Source organism: Varanus komodoensis, unplaced genomic scaffold (assembly GCF_004798865.1).
Source record: "Varanus komodoensis strain SLA01 unplaced genomic scaffold, ASM479886v1 scaffold14_1, whole genome shotgun sequence".
NCBI classification, from domain to species: domain Eukaryota; kingdom Metazoa; phylum Chordata; class Lepidosauria; order Squamata; family Varanidae; genus Varanus; species Varanus komodoensis.
The window spans coordinates 7701390-7724008 of record NW_025335438.1 but is presented as its reverse complement, the minus strand read 5'-3'; positions in this window follow the sequence as shown (position 1 = coordinate 7724008).

Below are 22619 nucleotides of genomic sequence, written 5' to 3'. Positions count from 1 at the left end.
ATTCCTTAGGCTACTCTGCCACCATGAGGCCACAGTTTGAAGTGACAATTGAAAAACATGTTTCTAAATTTTAAAAACATCATCCATTCATTTTTTGTTGTTGACATACCCTGAATTTTTGACACATCTGGAAATGGATTAACAATGAATCAGCTAAAAATACAACATTTACAGAACAGGTTTTGGCATTTGATACCCAGTTGAGAATATCCTTAATTCCTAAACTGGAATTCCAATTAATTCAGTTAAGGATATCATAGCCATCAGAGGTTCCTCCTCCTCCTCCTATTTTAATAGCACTTTCTGATGTACAAAAATATGTATATCCTTTCAAATGCCTTTGAGTACATTCAATGAAGAATGACATTAAATGAGAATCAATGGCATGACTTAAAAGAAACTTAATTGTTACCTTCTCTTCTCTAATCCAAATGATAGATTATACTTACATATATCTTTGCCCGAAATTTCAATTAATTATTGGTTTTGAAATCTTTAAGTTCCATTAACAACCTATACATGTACCATATACATATATCCTATACATATGTACTCAGAATTAAAGCCAGTGAATTCAGTGGCGCTTATTCCTAGGTAATGGGGAGAGGATAGCAGACTGAGGGTTCAATCCTATAGGAGGCTCATAACCATCTGAATTTGGAGGATTATGAGCAATTTATGTAGGGCAAAAGGGATGCAGGGAAGGTACCTCTGTATTCCTCCAGTCCTGCAAAGCAGCCAAACAATGTTGGCTGTCGAACTACTGTACTTTGGAGCAGGAGGGAAGAAAGCTGAGGCACCAGTCAGGATTCTTTCATCTTGGGGGAATTGGTCTCCTCCCCTGCCCACACCCCTGAATGCCCACTAAACCCTCCTGCTTTTGGGTCTTTCTATGCCAGCTATGGTGCAGGGGAGGGCCTAAGCACCAGGTCCCACCTCTGATGATGCTGGAGCAGGGACTCTGAAAACTCCTAAAACCTTCTGGATGCTGTCCAGAGGCCATAAAATCATTCTATCTGTGTACTTACCTGAAATAGCCCCCACTGCCATGAAACATATTTGCTGCCAAGTAAGTGTGATTAAGACTGTCAATTAGTCATTCAAAAAAAAAAAAAAAATGGGTCTTGGCACAAAAAGGTCACCTGTAGGAGGTGGTTTGGAAAGAAATTATTTAAGTTTTGTGACAATAAAAGTTGCTCATTTCTTGAGTGCTGAAAATGTTAATAATGCTTCCCTGATTAACATACTGCAGAGTTTACAAAAGCAATGCAATCATCAGAAACTTTATCCACAGATTCTCCATTTATTTCCATGTTTAAATTTGCCAAATGACAGGGATAAATTAGCCAGAATGTGATGTGTCCCATGGTTAAAAGCAACTTAGAGCATAATTCGATGAGGTGATCCATAACTTCCTAAACTCCAAGAATTATAGGCAATTCTCTGAACTCAGAGGATTATGGGCATTATACAGGACAGGAAAAGTACAGAGGTGATGGTTACCTCCATGTATGGTTGGAATGAACCCTTTTGGAACCTGTCCCTCCAGAATCCACAGATTCCCTCCCATGCTCAACCCAGTCCTTCAAAGGAAGCCAAGGGAAGAGGACGTTCTCAAATGGTCACTGACCACAGATGTATAACTGGTAACCCTCCCTGCAGGATGCAAAAGAGGGGATCTGCAAGCGGGTGGCCCAGCTGCCATAGCCAGAGATCAACCTTCTTCTCCACTCACTGTTGCTGGTGATGGAGGCAGGCACAGAATAATGCTGCTGGTTGCACAGTGCCTGAAGCTCAGCTCCTGGCAAACACCCCCCAAACATTGGGCACAGACACCAGGAACTCAAGCTCCAGGCCACTGCAAAGTGGACTGGAGTCCCAGAAGCCAAAGTCAGGGATTTTGGGGATACAACAGATTCCTTGTACATCCTTTTTTTCATGCTTCTTCCATGCTGCAAAGCAGCTGGTTGGCTGATTTTGTCTGTGGTGCTAACTGTAATGCTTTGCAGGAAGAGGGAAGACTGAGGTGCCACAGGAATATGTCATATCTTGGTGGTGCTGGTCTCCTTCTCTCTCTGCCCCCAGAATTCTCCTTTACCTTCTTCAAGGCCATTTTTATGACCTCAGAGAAACAACCACTGTGGTTCTTTTGACTGCAGCTTTGAGAGGGTAGAGGCACTTCCAAGTATGAATTCCAAGCTGACCTGTTTACCAACCTTGGAGCTCATAACCCAAATTATCATATGGCACTGTGGATAGTCTCTAGAGGCCAAATGGTCACTCTGCCTGACACAATTCTATGCATTGTTTAGAAGGAAAGAATCCTTAGGCTCAAAGAATTTCCCAACATGTTAGTACAATGCAACAACACATGTTATATTTAATAATAGTAATGCATAGAAGTAGCACAATGAAATGATGGAATAACAGAAGAAATTGGGCCATTCCAGGAATGGTAAAAATAACAAGAATTATGCTTCAATATATTTTTAATAAGAATTCACCAATATTTGCACATTTCTTCATAGCTGGATGAAAAGAACTTGAGATTTTAAAAAAAGTGGGAGAAACTGAAATGGACAGATTCCTTCCTTCATTCATTAATTCAGGCTCAAGGCTAGGATTGCAATTATCTGATATGGAATCCAGCTTTCTTCAGTTTGCACACTTCCTCTTGTGCTCCGTCCTGTCATAGAAAATGAGCTGAGCTGAGAGAGTCTGAAAACTCTTGCAGAATCTTGGTTGCACAACCAGCAACCTTCTGCAGCACAAACAAATTACATGCACAGAATAAAGGTGCTACTTGTACAGTAGTCACACAGAGTTGGGTTCCTGGTGAACTCCATGTGAATGCTTGGTGCACTCACCAGGAAGTCAGACTCACAGCCCCACAAAAGCAGCTGGAGTCTGGGGAGCTAAGCCCAGAGAATCCACTGGATTCCTACCTCCAAAACAGATTCCTCATTCATACCTATTCAGGGCTTTGGTTGCTTAGCTGTCAAAGGTCAGGATTGAATCCCTGTGTCTGTGGTGCTCAGCTATGGCTGCCATTTCTATTTTCTATTTATTTCTCATTTTCAACGGCTATGTGGCACACAAGTACAACAAGGCTGTCTCCATGCTATGAACCATTGAACCATTGCACCTATCAAATTTGACTGCCTGCAGATAGGGGAAAATTTGGTTTAGTTTGGTCTTGGTGAGAATTTGCCAAAAAATCAGAAATTTGCAGGAGGAAAAGAACATGAGATTTGGGCAAAAAAATCAAATGCATGAATTGGGGTTCCAATTCTTGACAGAACACTTCACCAATCACAGTCTACCAATACACTACATTCAATGGCTGAGGCCTTCCTTCCAGTGCCGAAGGATGTTTGGAGGGTCCATCGCATCCTGTATTCTGTTCACATAGCAGCCAAACAGCTGCCCATGTAAAACTAACAAGCAAGACATGAATGTTACAGCACCATTTCACCCATGTTTCCTAGGAACTGATGTAGGTAGGCATATTGTCTTTGGCCATCTTTATGGTCATGAGCCAGCACAGTCTGAAGACGTTCCCATGGTCATGTGGCTAGCATGGCTCCTCTTACTATTAAAATTGGCTCTGAGCAGCTTAGATTCAGCTGCGAACTGTGCCAGGATCATTTTGTGTGCTTGTCTATAATACAGCTTGTACTTAGTAAAACAAACAACTTCCCTAGATTGCTGTCAATATAGGAGACATAAGGAAACATTACAACTTCTTAATGATAGAGGAAGGATCATTAATAGCATAAATAGCTTGCACGTTTTTATATTTGTAACCTGACTATATGTTTCGATCAAGTGCACAGCCAAAGTCCTACACAGGTGAGGCTCAGATATGTTATTATATAGTACTATTTAATTTATATGGTGCTTTAAAGAGTAGAATAGGAAAAAAGGAACCGTTCTTTGCTCCCTAGCTCTTGCCAACCTAGCAATTTGAAAGCATGTAATGTGAGTAGATAAATAGGTACCATTCTGGTGGGGAGGAAACAGCACCCCATGATATCATGCTAGCCACATGACTGTGAGAATGTCTTCAGACAGCACTAGCTCATGGCCATAGAAAAGATGAGTGCTGCCCCCTGTAGCCATTGCTAAAATATTTTTCTTTCTCTGCTCCAAGAGGTTACAATCCAAATTTCAGCCACAAGGAAAAACAAACACAGGGAGAAGAGGGAATAAATGGTTAATGTGAGCATATGATGATCTGAGTGTTGTACTAAGCTAGCAATGCTTGTGTTAAGCCATCTGACCAAAGGGATGGTGGTCAACATACAAAAGAGAACTTGTTTTCTTTCTTCACTTGTTTTTTCCTTTGATGTAGATTGTGTCAGGGCTAACCAAACTAAAACTCCACCATGATTGCCAAGACGAGCCTGCAACTGACTAGATCAGCATTTTGATCTGTTCTGGAACCAATGTTGCCAGTCCGGTTTCTTCATTCTTGCTATATTTTCATAGGAAGATGTTTGCCTTCACTGAATTCTTTCCCCCTTTTATTTTCTTTGCAGATTACCTACATGCATGTAACGTGTATGTCCAACTATAAATTATTTTTATTGTACATCCCAGTGTGCCTGCTTTTCCTGGGTCTTGACAATTACAACTCTCTAAACTTTCCTTTCTTTCTTCTTTCTTGTATTGTAAGTGTGCTTTTGTGTCTAATCAATCCAACCATAAAAGTGCACTCCAACTTTACTGTGGAAGCTATTTGTTTTCCTAGAAGCTATGGATTCTCAATGCAATGCTGTTTGCTTTTGAAATAGCAGTGTATGTGTCTCTCTCTGTAGCACTGGTTTTGCACAAGTTATCCACTGAAACTATGCAGCCAAACTTACCAAATATAACTTTAATTCAATTGATTAAGAACTAGTTCAAAGGTATCAATGAAAAAGTAAATTCAGATATTTGAGCGCTATTCCATGAGTTTGTCTTCATTTTACTGGCAATGAGTTAACTGAAAGCAGATGGCCGGCTGGATAAGAAATTATATTGATTTCATTGTTTTGGATTAAAGACTGGATTAAATTGCAGCAGCCTCCTCTTGTAGTCATCTTGCATGGTCCCCTGTAGCCTTCCCCAATATGGTGCCCTCCAGATTCTTTGGACTAGAACTCCCAGTGTTCTAGACCAGTAGCCATGCTGGTCAATCTAAAGGGCACCAAGCAGGGCAAAGTGTAAGTATAAATGCATTTCATAGTGTCATATTCAACAACTGAACTGAAATTGAAGTGCCCCCAAGTTTTTCCTTCTAATCTGGTGGTTAGAAATCTTCTCTAGAAGGAAGATATAGACACCCTTCTAATTTATCTTAAATTGAAGGCTATACCATTGCAAGCCTCAGGATCATTCTTGTGTCAGTATACCAATTCAGTACCATTTAAGTTACTGTTTCTCTAGGACCACATACCAATATGCCCATATATTAAATTCTACTGAAGTCCTACACAAAGTTCCAATTGTGCTATGAAATCACAAAGAATGGTTTTCTCAGTGGTGGTACCCCAAACTTCAGGGTACCATTCTTACAGTAGTACACCTGTTGTCCACTTTAAAAAAAATGTGCCAGATATTTTTATTTTCCCAGATACATTCATTTGTATAATTAATTCTAGATCATAATTTTGATTTGTTCCCTCTTAATGTGGTTGCCTGAGGTTACTGTTTTATTGTATTATACAAGATGTGTAAGATGTTTTAAATAATTTATCCACATGGTTCTGCACTTCCCTGGAATCCAATCTGAGCAATGGAAATACAGAAATGTAGACCAAACTGTAGCTCATTCTCTCCAGACCAACCTGGAGAGAATGAGCTTATATTTGAACATATATGATATGGGCTGAATATTGACTGATTAGTCTATGTGCTGAAGATACTGAAGATGAAACTCAATACTTTGGCCACCTAATGATGAGAAAGGACTTGTTGGAGAAGACACTGATGCTGGGAACAACTGAAGGCAAAAAGGAGAAGGGGATGGCAGAAGTTGAGGTGGCTAGATGGGGTCACTGGGGTGGTGGATGTGGGCTTGGATGAACTCTGGGGGATGGTGGAGGATGGGAGAGCTTGGAGGAAAGTTATCCATGGGATTGTGAAGGGTCAGACATGAGTTAGTGACTAAACAAACAAAAAAAAACTGTGCTGAAATTAGTTATATATTCACCCCATTTATTAGTTGCCCAATAAAATAGTTTATTATGATATAGGACAGCATATATTTAATTAAAGTTCTTCTTCTGATAATCATTGCGAAACATCCGTGAGAACGATATTCAATAGCAGAAATTGTTCAAAATATGAATGACTCATGGAATTCATATTTCAATGATAGATAACACAGATTAATAGAGGAAAAGGCTATAAATGGCTACTATTCATGATGAATATATGCTACCCCCAGAATCAGAGACAGCATGCCTGTTAATACAAGTCACTGGAAAACAAGAGTGGGAGAAGGCTATCACTCTCATCTATCTATCTCCCACCATTTTTCCTTTCAAAGTACTCAAAGTGATTTAAATAATTCTCCTTCTCCTCTCAGTTTTATCCTCACAACAACAACCCTGTGAAGTAGGTTGTGCTGAGGGTCTATGACTGGCCCAAAGTCACTCAGTGAGCCTCATGGCTGAGTGGAGATTTGAACTCAGATTGTCTGAATTACAGTCCTGCACTCTTAACTACTCCACCACACTGGGATGTCTTCCTGCTATGCTTCCAATGGGCTTCGAGCTGGCTCCTGTGGGAAAAAGGACACTAACCTGGATTGGCCTTTGGTCTGATCCAGCAGGGCTCTTCAACCAGCAAAAAAACCCTGCTCTTTTCAGTTCTTTCATGATTCTTTTCAATGTCATGTGTTCTGTGCATTAGTAAACACACACACACACACACACACACACACACACACACACACAATCCTTGATATAAACATGTGTAAAATAACATAATAGCTGCTTTCGTTAACACAGGGATGGAGCACTTAGAAGATGGAAATAAGTTGACTGAATTTATCATTACAGTAAAATGTGTATGCTGCAATCTGAATCAAAATTAATTTCAGACATTTATCTAGTTAGCACAGAATTCAAGAGAATTGAATGCAGAAAAGACCAAACCCACAGAACAATCAAGAAAGTAAATGGGGAAAGTTTGCTCATCCCTGATCTTATTAAAGGTTCTCCACTCAGCAATGGTTTACTATACCTAAGCCAAGAAAAGTGTAGTTACTTTTCTTAGTCCTTAAACCTGTGTGAGGAGGGAATCTGTGGTCTTCAAGGTGTTGCTGAAGCTCAATTCCCATCCTCCTGGTCATTGACAATCTGGTTGAGGATGATGGTAACTGAGTCCAATAAAGTCTGGAGGACCACACATTTTGCCCCTCAGGACTTAAAGTCACAACTACAATCCAGTTGTCATTGCATCTGTGCTGTGTGGTTCCTGCTCAAACCCTGAAATGTGTTGTAGTCAAATCTCAATGAATGCTATTAAAGATTAAGAACATTTCAACCAGTTGTGAATGAGTAGTTTCACTGATACATTTGAAATCTCCTTAATGCATGTAAGAGCTACTTCATCCAACTGGCCATAATGGCAGACGTAAAATCATAGGATCATAGAATAGTTGGAAGGGGCCAAAGGGCCATCAGGACCAATTCCCTGCTCAGTGCAGATCACTAAGTTAAACCATCCATTTCAGATGTCTGTCTAGTGGCATACTGAATGTCTCTAGTGTGGGAGAGCCCACAATCTCCTCAGTAATTGGTTCCACTGTTGTACTGCTCTAACAGTCAGGAAGTTCTTCCTGATATTTAGCTGAAACCTGGCTTCCTGAAACTTAAGCCAGTTCTTCCATGTCCTGCACTCTGATATAATTAAGAAGAGATCCTGCCTTCCTCTTTTTGACAGCCTTTCAAGTATGCAATCCTCGCCTCAGTCCTCTCTTCTTGAGGCTAAACATACACAGTTCTCCCAATCTCTCTCCATAGAGTTTCTGTTTCCAACTCCATGTATCATCCTTTTTGCCCTCATCTGAACTTTTTCAGGCTTATCAGCATCTTTCTTAAACTGTGGTGCCAAGCACTGGGCAGTATCAAGGTAAGGTCAAACCAGTGGTGTGTAAAGGCTAACTAGGATTTGGAAGTGAAATTAATGCAACCTAAAATAGTATTTGCCCTTTCTGTAGCCATATCACATTGGTGACTCATATTCAGATGGTGATCTACAACAATTCTGGGATCCTTCTCACTTGCAGTATTGTTGATCTAAGTATTCCCCATCTTTTAACAATGCATTTGGTTTCCTTTTCCTAAGTGCAGGTCTTGGCATTTGTCCCTACACAATTTCATTCTGTTGCCCTTAGCCCAGTGGTCCAACTTATCAAGATCACCTTGAATCTTCTTTCTGTCTTCCAGGATGTTAGCTATCCCATCCAGTTTTGTGTCATCTGCAACTCTGATCATTGTTCCCTGAACTTCCTTATCCAAATTATTAATAAAAATGTTGTAGAGCATCGGGCCCAGGACTGAACTCTATGGAACTCAATTTGTTACCCATCCCCAATTTGAGAAGGTGCCAATGATGGCACTCCTTGAGTCTGATTCTGTAGCGAACTGTGGATCCATCCACCTGATCATTGATTGATGTAGCCCACTTTTAGCCAGTTTGCTAATCAGGATATCATAGGGTACTTTATCAAAAGCTTTGTAGAATTCAAGACAGATTATGTCCACAGCATTTCCACAGTCCCTCAGGGAGGTTACGCAATCAAAAAATTAAATCAGATTAGTCTAGCAGGATTTGTTCTTCATGTTTGCTTCTAGTAATCACTCTATTGTTTTCAAGGTGTTTGCAGACTGACAGTTTTATAATCAGCTCAAGAATTTTCCCAGGGATTGATATCAGACTGACTAGTCAATAGTTCCCAGGTTCATCTTTTTTTTTCCTTTCCTTTCCTGAAGATGGGGCCAACATTAGCCTTTTTCCAGCCATCTGGCACTTTGCCTGTCATCCATGAATTTTCAAACATCATAGACAGTGGTTCTGAGGGCTTTTTCACCAGTTCCTTTATGATTCTAAGGTGGAGTTCATTAGACTATGGGCCCATTTAAAGCAATTAGGTGATCCTTGACCATTTGCCTTTCAATCTTGAGCTGCCATCCTGCCTTTTCAGCTTGTACTTTCTCTTTGTCAAGAAGGTCACAGATCCTCTTTTGGGAGAATACTGAGCAAAAGTAGGAATTGAGCACTTCTGCCTTTTCTTTGTCATCTGTTACCATTTTTTCATTTGCTGTTTGCATTCCTTGCTAATCTCCATTCATTCATAGCTTTAAGCTTCCTGGTGCCATCCCTGCAATTCTGTGCTACCTGCCTCTATTCTTCATTTGTAGCCTAGCCTTCCTTCCACTTTCTATATGACCTTTTTTGTTTTCAGATCATTAAGTTTGTTGTGAAGCCACATGGGCTTCATCTGTTGTATTTTTCCCTTGTTTTTATTGTTTGTAATTGTGCCTGTAGAATTTCCTATTTTAAAAATTTCCACCCATCTTGGACTCCTTTTCTTATTTCTTAAAGTCACTTGCCATGTGACTTTACTAAGCATTGTTCTAAGTTTATTAAAATTGGCTTTCTTCAAATCCAGAGTATGTGTTTGGATACATTTGGCTTTTGCTTCCTTTAGAATCAAGAATTCAAGTATGGCATTGCCACTTTCCTCCAGAGTACCTGTATCTGTCACTTTGTCCATTAGGTCTTCTCTTTTGGTTAGTATCAAGTCAAGAATAATGATTTCTCTTGTTCCTTCCTCCACTTTCTGTTGGAGGAAGGTATCAACAACATATGTGAGGAATTTCTTGAGGGTGAGACATGTTTGGCAGAATTTGTCTCCCAACAGATATCAGGGAAACCGAATTCAGCCCACTGTGTTCCTTTTATTTATTGCTCCATCTATATGAATACAGATGTTCTCAATGGAGCTACTAAACTCATCCGCCTGTAATTCTGTGCAGAGATATGTATGTTTAACATAAAGTGCAACTCCACCTCCCTTTCTCTTATTCTTGAACTAGTTATATTCTTCGATTATTTCATAGGAGTAATCCTTTGGCCATTGTTACACCCAGGTATACTTCTCTCTTCCCTTTAGGATTCATTTTAAAGCCAGAATAAACTTCTTCGTGCTGTGGCCAAACATATTCTTTCCAGTCTTTGTAAAGTGCAACCCATCCCTTGCTAGCAGTGGATCTTCCAGGAAGGGTAGCCAATAATTCTACCATCAGATCACAAAGAGATTGATCGGCATACTGCTAGAGTATGTAACAAGATTTTCCCTGTAGGATCCAGATACAGGGGACAGAACAAGAAATAATATACTGGAGCTTCAGTCTGATAGTAACCAAAAAGACAGATGTCCAGCTTCCTATTCCTGTACAATTTTAAAAAGTACCATTTATTTTCTGTATGTGAAATCTCTGATCATAAAACCACTGCATAATACCCACATGCCTATTTTAATTATAGCTTTTCACCACATGAGGGCAGACTTTGAATGTCTTCAAATAAATTGTGTTAGTTTTGAAAACCATTGGAGAAGCCTAAGTGAAATGTTCTGAAGATATTTCATTTCTGAATTTAAGATGAGTGATTTACCATAAAAAATTACAAAAATGACACTGAAGTTCATACTGCAAAACTCATTCTCCTGATATTTAACCATGGATTGAAGAGTACTTCCATTATACTGAATGACTACTAATGCAAGCTTGAGTTGGGATTTTGTTGCTGATATGGAGACTATTTCATATTCCATTTATTTATTTATTTATTTATTTATTTATTTATTTATTTATTTATTTATTTATGGTTAGAACCAGATTTGGTAATAGCTAGAGTCAATGCACTGAAATCAATGGAACATGAGCAAGCCATGACTCTCTTGTGCCACTGAATTAAATGGGTCTATCACAAATTTGGATCCAATCTCTTTTCTGCTGCCCTGGCACTCCTGGAGGTGGGAATAAAGAAATAAAGAAATGGAAATATAAATTCATATGCATATTGGTATAAAGAAGAACTGTGCTCGCCTTACAATAGCAGCAAAATCTCAGAAGACCAATCAATGCCCTTGTCCAGGTGTCATATTCTGACCTTTAAGAATGATTAGTTTTTATATGAAAGAAAAAGGAAGTAGAATAATTGTGAGGGAAATTTTAAAATGCAACATATTTTAGCTGAATGAAGTCAAGCAGCTCTGTGGTATGGTTGTGTCATCAGAGGGGGAATATGGGGAAGAACTTTATGAAAAGGGGCAACATTTGCCTTAAAAATAATGCACTTTGAACAAAACTTAGTCTTAATCCAAAGTAAGGTGGGACCACCTGGGCTACTTCACAGAGGGTAATCCTCTAAGTGAAGCAGTGTCAAAACACCCTTTTCTTATTCAAATCTCTCCTATTTGAACAGGCAAAGTCTGCCTTAAAGAGAAAACACAATCCTATATATTTCTGGATGGAAAAAAAAGCTTCCCAGCATTCCCCTGATAGCCAGGCAGAGTTGGGCTGGACCTGAAGTTGTCCATCAATAGTACCTGGACAGGAGACCAACTAAGTAAGCCCTAAGTCAGGGGTCTCAGACTCGCGACCTGCGGGCCAATTGCAGCCCGTGGGACGATATTTTGTGGCCCCCACTGGATATCAAAGTTTAGTGACAGTGCGGCCCGCACGCTTTTCTCACATGCACCTGCGTGAGTCATTACCCTGGGCGCAAAGTTCCCTCTAAGCTGCGCCCCAGGATGGGAGGGGCAGGGGGAGGGGCCCTGCGGCCTTCAAAGTGCCGGCGGCCCCCAGGCTGGCCTCTGGGAGCGACATGGGATGAGCGGCCCACCACCACCGCGGTGGTCGGCCTTGGGCGGCAGCAGTGGTGGTGGGCCACTCATCCCGTGTCACTCCCGGAGGCCGGCTCAACAAGATTTCTTTTTTTTTTTCAAGAAAGCAAGCAAAGAGAGTGATGCGGCAGTCGAAGCCAGCTACGTAGTGAGTGAGATGATTGCTAAGGCAGGAAAGCCATTTAAAGATGGCGAGTTCATCAAAAAATGCATGTTACAGGCTGCAAGTATAGTCTGTCCGGAAAAAAAGGGTCAGTTTAGCAACATCAGCCTCTCAGCCAACACAGTGGCAAAGCGCATTTCTGACCTGTCAGGTAACATTTACGATCAACTGTGTGAAAAAGCTAAACATTTTCATGCATACGCAGTCGCTCTTGATGAGAGCACAGATGTCACTGACACTGCGCAGCTCGCAATATACGTCCATGGTATTGACAACAATTTTGAAGTGATGGAGGAATTACTCACAGTGATTTCCATGCATGGCCAGACCACCGCTCAGGAGATATTCTGCCAGCTGTGTGATGCCATTGCAGATGCCGGCTTACCATGGAAGAGTTTTGCTGGAATAATAACCGACGGAGCGCCATCAATGACAGGGAGGAGAAATGGAGTTGTGGCACTTGTTCAAGGAAAATTGGGAGAAGAGGCTGTGGAAGAGGCCATTGCTCTGCACTGCATTATCCATCAGCAGGCCCTTTGCAGCAAATGCCTGAAGTTTGACAATGTGATGTCTGACGTTGTGAAATGCATCAACCATATCAGATCCAGGGGCTTAAAGCACCGGCAGTTCCGCGCCTTTTTAGAGGAAATAGAGTCAGCATATGAGGATGTGTTCTACTACACTGAGGCACGTTGGCTTAGCAGGGGAAACGTCTTGAAAAGGTTTTTTGAGTTGAGAGCAGAGATGAAAACCTTCATGGAGAAAGACGGGATGGCTGTTCCTGTACTAAGTGATCCCAAAGGGCTCACGGACTTAGCTTTTCTTGTTGACATCACACAGGAGCTGAATGTACTGAACAAGAAATTACAAGGCCAGGGGCAGCTTGTCAGTGCTGCCTATGACAATGTCAGAGCATTCTCCACAAAACTTGTGTTATGGAAAGCCCAGCTTTCTCAGATAAACCTCTGCCATTTCCCAGCATGCAAGGCACTCATGGATTCTGGCACACCATTCAGCGGTGAGAAGTATGCTGATGCCATTGTAAAGCTACAGGAAGAATTTGATCACACGTTTGCAGATTTCAAGACACACAGAGCCACTTTTCAAATTTTTGCTGACCCCTTCTCCTTCCATGTGGAAGATGTCCCCCCTGTGCTTCAAATGGAGCTAACTGCCCTGTAGTGCAATTCTGAACTCAAAGCCAAGTTTAGGGAGGTGAGTGGAAAAGCAGACAAGCTTGGACAATTTTCGAGAGAATTGTCCCTTACCTTCCCTGAGCTTTCCAGGATGTTCAAGCGGACCATGTGCCTTTTTGGGAACACCTATCTGTGTGAAAAGCTCTCCTCCACCATGAACTTTAATAAGTCAAAGTTCAGGTCCAAACTTACTGATGAGCATCTTCAAGCCATACTGAGGGTCTCAGTTGCTTCCTCCCTCAAGCCAAATGTGGCTCAGCTGTGTAAGAGGAAGTGCTGTCAGGTCTCTGGCAGCAAGGAGTAGGAGGGAGTAAGAGAAGCCTATGTTCTGAAGAACCGTTCATGTTCTGAATTATTATTAGTAAAGATTGAGAAGATTGGATCAGTTGTACTTTTTTTGGAATACTTGAAATCCTTTTTTTGTGGAATACTTGATGCAGCCCAGCCTTACCCAGACTCTACTTCCAGTGGCCCCCAGGTAAGTTAAGTGATCTGGGAGGGTATGGCTGGGATCCAGGCACTAAGAGCAATAAGGTCTTTTTTCCTTAACAGATTTTCCATGGAAATAAAAAAAAGCTGGAAAAAGCTGTAGGAAAACTACATCTGGAAACCCCTTAAAATGCTATGAATCTAGCAAAATGATGGTACTATAAAAGCCTCACCTGGAAGGATCTCTTGGGGACAGTCTTTCTCACGGTGATAAGATGCATGGTATTGCTATTAAAATTATAGTCACTGAAATTAGTACACTATATATAGCATGTAAGAGTGCACTGTTCCATACTCTGAAAAACAATCATTCAAAAATCCCAGGGCTCCAATTCACAAACAAGTTCCTCAATCAGACTTCTACCACCATCCCTCACAGATAAGCAATGTCCGTACTCTGTTTTGTTGCCCTTCTAATTCTGACTTTCTTTCTCGGAGGAACCAGCAATGCACAGCAGTTTTAACGTCACAGGCCATGTGCAATCCTGGCTAAGAGGTAGGGGCCGCACACACAAACACACATGTAAAAAATTCTGATATGGACTGTTCTTTCTTCATGACCAGGTGTGGTATGAAAAATCCTGATGTGTATCAGTGTCCCTGGGGAAGAGACTAGTGAGTATAGATGGTGGGAAAATCAAGGCAAGGACATAGGAGACATAATATACATCTTGGGGGACTGCAGGCTGCCCATCACTGTTTTAGGTTCTCAGGCTTGAGACACTCTATGATTTCTATCTGCAACCAAGTCGGGCCCCTCAGACAACTAGCAGGTTTCTATCTCCCTCCAACTGCATTATTATATATCACCCTTTCTACCCCCTTCCTCTTATTCCTCTCCCTCCACCCCAGCCTTATTTACAGAATTACTCAAATAGCTGCATGTCCCATTCAAATGGCCCATGGCTGATTATGTAATAAACTGCACATTGTATTTCTGTGCCTCCCACAGCACCATGACCTATTGTTAAAGATCCTTAACTCTCAGATAAATAAGAGTTTTTATAGGTATATATGAGGACATACAGTAATACAACCCTTCAGACAATTCTTTGCTAGATCAAAGTCCTTCACTTTGGATCTCCTATGAGCCTTCACCAGAAAACAAAAGATTGTCCTTTTCAACTCAGTTATCTTGTTTGTTGTCTTTAATGTTCTTTTATGTTATTTTAAAATTTAATTATTATGCTTTTACCTATTGTATTTTATTGTTTTTATGCTTTGTTGTAAACCATCTAGAGATCTTCAGTTATGGGTGGTATAGAAACAAAATAGTAGTAATAGTAATATAGTAATAGTAATAGCATCCCTTTGTTTACTATAACAAAAGAAGGCTGTGAGACCAACAGCATTATAAAGTAAATGAAGGTGTTTTAACTGCAGCCCTTTGCAGTTATCTTTCCATGGTAAATTATCTCTAGACCCTACATTCTCCAAAATGGGGAGGGGTCATAACTCTGACATTTAGGAAAAGGATTTCTATGTAACTCTAAGTGATAGGGTTGACCTAACCACACAAGCAGGCCAGCTGGTCACTTCAGACAGTTATTTTTTAAGAATGCCAATGAAGCAGTATTTCTTCAAAGACATTCCCCTCAGAATCATCGGAGACTTTACAAAAGATCCCAATGTTCTTGAATTATGAAGTGCAGCCCTTTTGTGCCACTAAACCTTGACCTAGCCCTGAAGATGATTTTTTTTCTTTTAATTAAAATCCTCCTCTGCTACCCCAGCCATTCTTAAAGACATTAGCAACTTCTTTTGTAGCACACACTGTCAGATCTGCACAGTGCTACTGCCCTTTTATGTTTGAGCTTTTATTTTCAAATCTCATCCCTAGCTTTAATTAGGTTTGCCACAATGAACCAGTAACACAAAATATATATTCTAGTAGGAATCATTTATACTAGTACACAGTGGAGCAACAAAGCTCCAGATAAAACAGGGGCTGTCGGGCCTTCATTATATTGTCAGTGTTCTAACAATAATACATTGTGAAGGAAACAAGAAAGAAGAGGAATAGAGCCCTGAAATCTATTTTAAAGGGAATGCTTGTGCAACGTGATATGGTTTCCGCATGGCCCTGCTAGACACATGGAAAGCTAACATATTATAAACTTGGTCTGAAAGCAAGCAAGGACACTACTGGATGAAAGTATACCAAGATCCTGTTGGTTTATAGATTATTTAGAGGTGGAGTAATACACACATGTTACAAAAGAATAAAATAGAACATAACACGTTAGGTGGTTACCAAAACAAAACAAGAAGTACAGTATTGTTGTTTAGTCGCAGAGTCGTGCCCTACCCATCACGACCCCACGGACAACATTCCTCCAGGCTCTCCTGTCCTCCACCATCCCCCGGAGTCCACCCAAGCCCACACCCACTGCCCCAGTGACTCCATCTAGCCACCAAGAAGTACAGTAAACATACCCAATCAAAAATCATTCTGAAAGTATTTGTTATAGGAAGCATAGTAAGAATATATCAGGGCATAAAATATTCCTGACTAGGGTAAACAGAAGATTGCTCAGCTGCTTTATAATGCAATACTTGGAAGTAAAAATCAGATGCTTTAAAATACCCATAGGATTACGCATGAAAGTAGAAGGTATCTCAAAGATCATCTAGACCAGTGTTTTTCAACTGCCAGTACACGGACTCCTGGCTTTCTGTGAAAGAACCACTGCCATGCGTATCCACGAGAGAGGCATCTCACTCGCCAGAACCAGCATGGGGCTCTCTGCACTCTCACTGCCAATTCCTCACCTCTTCCTCAGCTGAGGAGGCTGCAGAGGGGAGAGGCAGGGCAATGGGAGCCCAGCTGGATCTGTGCTGTGCCTGGTCCGCCCTCTGGGCAGAGACCCAAAGACTGGACCTTTTCCTTTCTCTGCTATGTTTTCTACTGGGAAGAGAAATGCAGAGGCAGGCTTGTGCTGAGTGTTTTCTCAGCCAGTTTGCGCTGTTGTGTAGGGGGTTTGAGTGGGTGGGGTTCATTCTATTTCATTATTTTACATTATGAATATTACTGTATTAAGTACCTTGGTTTGATTTTGCATTTCTGTGCTGTTGACATTGTATTTGAATTTGCATTTGCTATGAGCATAGTATTGCATTTATATTTTGTATTTTGTAACTGTAAATTTTTAATCAAGTATTCTTGAAAAGAAACAACAGCAGATTTTGCCATAGTCTTATTTGAATTACATATTGTTGTCTTAAAATGTCAGTTGTATTCAAATACATTTAATTTCAGTATTTTATTCTTTTATTAGCATTTTACTGCCCAGTTTCTGGTTATTTTAGAAAATTTTCAAATTTTAGTACTATATTTAAAAACTAATACAGAAAATACTATATTGTGTGTGTGTGTGTATTTCTGCCTCAGTGGTCCCCAAAATAATTTTCCTATTTTTGCTGGTCCCCAATTGTAAAAAGGTTGAAAACCACTGATCTAGACCAATGTATTGTCCCTGTACCATCATCTGCTTAACAACCTCAAAGGAGAGATCACCTTCAAAGACAGTCAGCTACACTGTTGCACAGCTTGTTCCACCATGGCTGTCTTGCTAGGGTTGACTCTAAATCTCCAACCTTCTCATTTGCACTGTTAGTTAGGAGCTTTTTCAATTGAAACAGGGATGGAGGAAGTGTAGTCTGCTGAGGTTCCTCCTCTAGCCCTCAGGCCCCTCTGCACTCCTCCTTGCTGCTTGGAAGCTGCAGGGGCTTGCCCAAACCCCTTTCTATCTCTGATCAGACAGGATAACCAAAGCTTGGTGAATTTCAGTGGAACTCACACATGCCGCATAGATGAATTCGTTATCAGCAGTGATTATTTATTGAATTATTTGGTGCTGTTGTAAAATAGACATTTTACAATATTTAGTGAAAGAACTTGCATACACAGAGCTTTAGAATCAAGCAGCATTTGTGTAACTGACAGCTGGAGATATACTTCATTCTTTTCATCAAGATGATTGTATGCAGTATTGCTTTTTGCTTTAATCAGGTACTAAAACAATCTTGCCCCAACCTGATGCCTTGCAGAGTTTTGAACTCTAGCTCCTATTATCAGTAAGTGTTGCTTGGGGTTTATGTGAATTGCAGACCAAAACATCTGGAAGCCATCTGGGAGTTACTGGGAATAATGGGCAGGCATCCTCTTAATGAATGGGATAACCCAAATAATATTGCATCCCAGTAACCCATCTTCTCTTTTTCCCAAACAGGGACAGGACTGTGCTTTCAAGGCAATGGTAAACCTGCAAAAATTGAGCTTAATGATATTCTCTGAATTCTACTTCAAAACTTGTTCTAACTCAAGCCCATGTTAGATTACAAATTTTGGTTTTTCCCTTTTAACATGAAAATATGTGCCTATGTTCATATGTATTTCCCCAAAATATTCATCAATTCTATGTATGTCTGAAATGTATCTATTACTCTTCCATTAATTAAAGCATGCTTGCGTGCATTTTTCAAAGGTGTTTTTCATGCACTTTTTTTCAAATGTATGCATGCTGCCATAATTTTAGGTCTGCAAATGACACTGGAAGCTTGTAAATGTATGGTCCTAACCACAGATCACATCTAAGTCTGTAGTTAACCCAAAAAGTACAGCTGGGTAAACACTTATCATAAACTGACTGAAACACATTTCTAGTTCATCCCTAAGCATTACTCCATTGTTTTTACTATTATTCTGAGAGTGTTCTTGCTGCCTTTGTGTATTTCTGTCAGGCCTTCTTGGTTTTCATGGGCAATGTTGTAGAGGAATCTAATACTACTACTTATTTTTTCAAGTCACACTTCTTTCTTGTGACACATGACCAAGCATTGGGTTTAGAATCACTACGTTAATCTAAAAGTGTTCTGAGACATCATGAAGAAACAGAAGAAAGGGATACACATGTGATCTGCACTTCTACTTTTCATGCTTGAGGTGTTCCATCTGAATGAGGAATTTATGCATCTTGTTTAGTGGAAGGTAAAATCAATGAAAACAATTTCGATGAAAAAGTTGACAGCATTTATGGATGATGTATAGCAAAATAAAGTGGTAGTGAAAATGTTAAGTAATATATATTCTCAGGGGGAAATATATTTATAGCTCAGCACTATCAAGTGTACAATTAATCAAGAGGTGACTAGTCCAGAGGCAAATGTCCAATGAAATTATATTTTTCCCTTTCAGCTTTGCATACTCCCAGAAAACTACAGGGTTATTGAACAGGTTTATCTGGACAGTGTATGGCTGTTACTCAGATTCCTGTATCCTTCAGCCAGTGAATGATAGGGCATAAGCCTCTTTAGACAGCCACAAGTTCTACTACTCTCAGCATTCCTCCTAGTGGCTGGGAATTGTATACAATTTGTACCTAAGGCACTAACAGTGCAATCCAATGCAGATGCCCACTGTCAGGGTTAACAAACCCAATGTGTCACCATGATTGCTGAGGAAAAGCCTATAGCAGAAAGAACAGCCTGAAAATGACAATCTTGTTATGCAAGATACATTGATGCAGTTTGTCCTCATTGACACCTTATTTAAAAAGGCAAAAATGTGACAAATCTGGTTTCCTGACTGACAGCTTTTTAAGACAAGTAAATATTTTTACCTTGCTAGCTTCTTCATTCCTGGTACAGTTTTCTCATGCAGATTCTCATCTTTTTCTCACTCTTTCTTTTCTTTGTGATTTCTATGTAACAAGAGTTTCAAGTGTATGTGACCCCCTTGAATGTTTATGTGATTGACACCTTATAAAAGTGCCCTGTACCATGAATCCCTTTGCTGTCACTTAAAGACTACCTGCCTGAATGTATTCTGCATGTCTGAATAAACTGTGAATTCTTTCTGATTGTATACTCCCAGTGTTCTTGCTTTCTTGGAGATTTGACACCACAAACCTCATGGGCATCATATACAGATCATGGGCATCATATACAGGGAGGAAGGAATTCAGAGGTCATTTCCATCTCCATTTTCCTCTCACTCTGCAAATCAGCTAGACCATCAGGTTTAACCAGCTAACTGCAGCACTTCAAATGAGAAGGTAAAGAGGCTGAAATGCCACCAGGATATATTGTATATCCCACCACATAATGCCTCCTTTACCCTTTCAAAGTCATGTTTACATTTTGGAGACACAGATAGCATGGTTCTTTCCATACTGTTTGTGTACAGGGGATCTAAAGACCAATTTCCAGCTCTGAATTGATATGGGGACTACAACTCCCAAAATTTCAAGTTAATATGGCCTATGTCATCTTAGAGAGATGGAAGTTGTAGACCATTACATCTACAAGTTGTAGACCCATGGCAGATGTGGGGAAAGATGGTGTAGGCTGCTAGTTAAGTAACTCACTACCACTAGTGAACCTAAGTCATTAATGCATCTTACTTAATGCCAACTGCCACCACAGGTGTAACAGAAGTTAGAAGAAGTTCAGAATATTAGAAGTTAATGAGGACTACAGGACTTTGTTCTAGATGGATCCCAGCACCAGACGTGATTGCAGAAACTAAGCACCAGTAAACTAAGCATTAAAAATGGTGGAGGAAAAATGACATTCAAATGCATTTTTAAACACTTGCAGATGGTACTACCAAAATAGCTGTATATCAGATCTAAAGCATCAGATGTGGTTAATATAGGTCTTTGTGTGTGCTTTCCATCACTTTTTTCTGGAAAATCACTTAGCGCCTTGATCTTATTAGGCAACAATCCTGTGACTGTTTAGACAGAAAAAAAAAATCCTCATGGCTAGTTGTGACATGCTGGAAGTTATAAGCCATTTTTCCTGTATAATTACACATAGGAATGGACTTCTAGTTGCTGACTGAAGGAGGCATGATTCTGAGGAACAGCCAGACACTGTCCAGATAAGCCTGTCAACTTAGCCTGTAACTTTCCAGGGATATGCACTATTTTAAAGTTTCTCTGATATGAAAAAAGAGCTTATTTCTCCTTTGGGTTGTGAAATCACACCTTGCAGATACATTCCCTTTCTGTTCTACATTTCCATGTCCACACCATTGTAGTTCAACTTGTAGGAAGGCTACAAGTTTCCCATCACTGGCTTTAAAAAGATAGAAAGCAAGGTACATAAGAGTGCTACAGATGAAGTAAGCAAGTGATCAAGGAATTGGGACAACTCCCCTTATCAGGAAAGATTACAACAGCTGAGATTGTCTAGCTTTGAAAAATGGCAACTAAGGGGAGACATGAAAGAAGTGTACAAAAGGACGCATGATGTGGAGAAACTAGACAGGGAGATATTTTTCTTCCTCTCACATAATACTAGAAACATGAATCATACCATGAAACTGACCAGTGGGAGATTCATACAACACATGGTTAAACTATGGAATCCACTACCAAAGGAATTAGTGATGGCCACAAATTAGAATGCCTTTTAATGAAGATTGGACAAATTAATGGAAGGAATGGACTTCAACAGCTACTTGACCTGATAACTGCGGGAGAATCTGGGCATGAGGACACTGTTGCACTCATGTCCTTCTTGTGGGACCCCATGGGCAGTTGATAGGCCACTGTGTAAACAGAATGTTCATCTCCCTGGTCTGATCCAGGATGATTCATGTTCTTAAGTATGTTTTTGAAGACAATGACACCCAATATCTGTCCAGTTCTTGCTGCTAAGTAAGAGACTTAGCAGTCAATGTGTGGGATTTGAAGGTCTCACCTCTACTTGCTCACCTGCTCTCTCTCCCTCTCTGGGTGGATAGAGAAGGGAGGATTTGGCTTGCTGAGCAGAATCATCACAACTGTGTATCCCCAAGGAAGAATTCATGTGAGCCAGTTAGAAGATGAAACAGTTGCTCCTTCTTTGATCTACTCTGAAGCACCAAGAGAAAAGGCACTGGTGGGGAGAACAGGCAGTATTTTAATGTCCAGAACTTTTTTTTTTTTTTTGGTAATGGTATGCATACAGAATATAATTTAACTATTAAAACACCACTACCCTTAATGCAAGGGTCCTGATCCAGGTCATTCCCCTTGCACCTATTCTAACAACAGGCAGGAAGGATGGAAGCTGGCTATGTACTGTATTTAAAGAAAGGAGTTTTTTTTAGCCCCAAACATGGGGCCAATCTGGATTGAGTTAGTTGGGCCCTGTCCCCATAAGCACCATTGTTGGGAGAGAGGAACATTGGTGGGTTGCTCCTTACATAATCAGTGCTCTAAATCACTGCAGGGCTGATGGTATATGCTTTGGACTTCAATTCCCAGCAGCCTCTGCGAGCTTGACCAGGGGATAGGAATACTGAGGGATGAAGTTGAAAACATCTGGGACTGGTTACTGCCCACCTCTAAGCTGCACTGCCCAGAAAACAGGGTTGGGAAAGGCAGCACTGTTGACTGAATTTTCCTTGTTATGTTGCCCAGGAAGGGTGAGCAGCTGAGAAGAGGTAGAAGCAGAGCTGGCTCCTTTCTGGCTTACCCCACTCCTGACCCGCGTTCCTCTACTACAAGCAGCTGACTTCAGAAGAGGCGAGAGGGGAGGCTCAGCGCGCGGAAGGGGCGGGGGTCTTAGCCAGGAGACGGTCCCTCCGCACTGCTATTTTCTGTGCCCTCTGCTGCAGGGATGTGGGAAACCAACAGGCGCTCAGCCTTACCAATTGGCTGCTTTCCCTTCACACTCAAGCATGGCTGTCCTAAGACCCCTTTTCAAATATGTGAGTTTCACGTCATGCATCGTAAGGCCCTGAGAGAAGCTGACAGGAAGGGGCGGGGGGGGTGGCAAAGGGACACGTCGCGGAGTGGAAGAGCCCACTGAGCACCCAAAAGCCGGGGTCGGAGTCAAAAGAGGTCGGGAACTTCCTTGGGCACCCTCA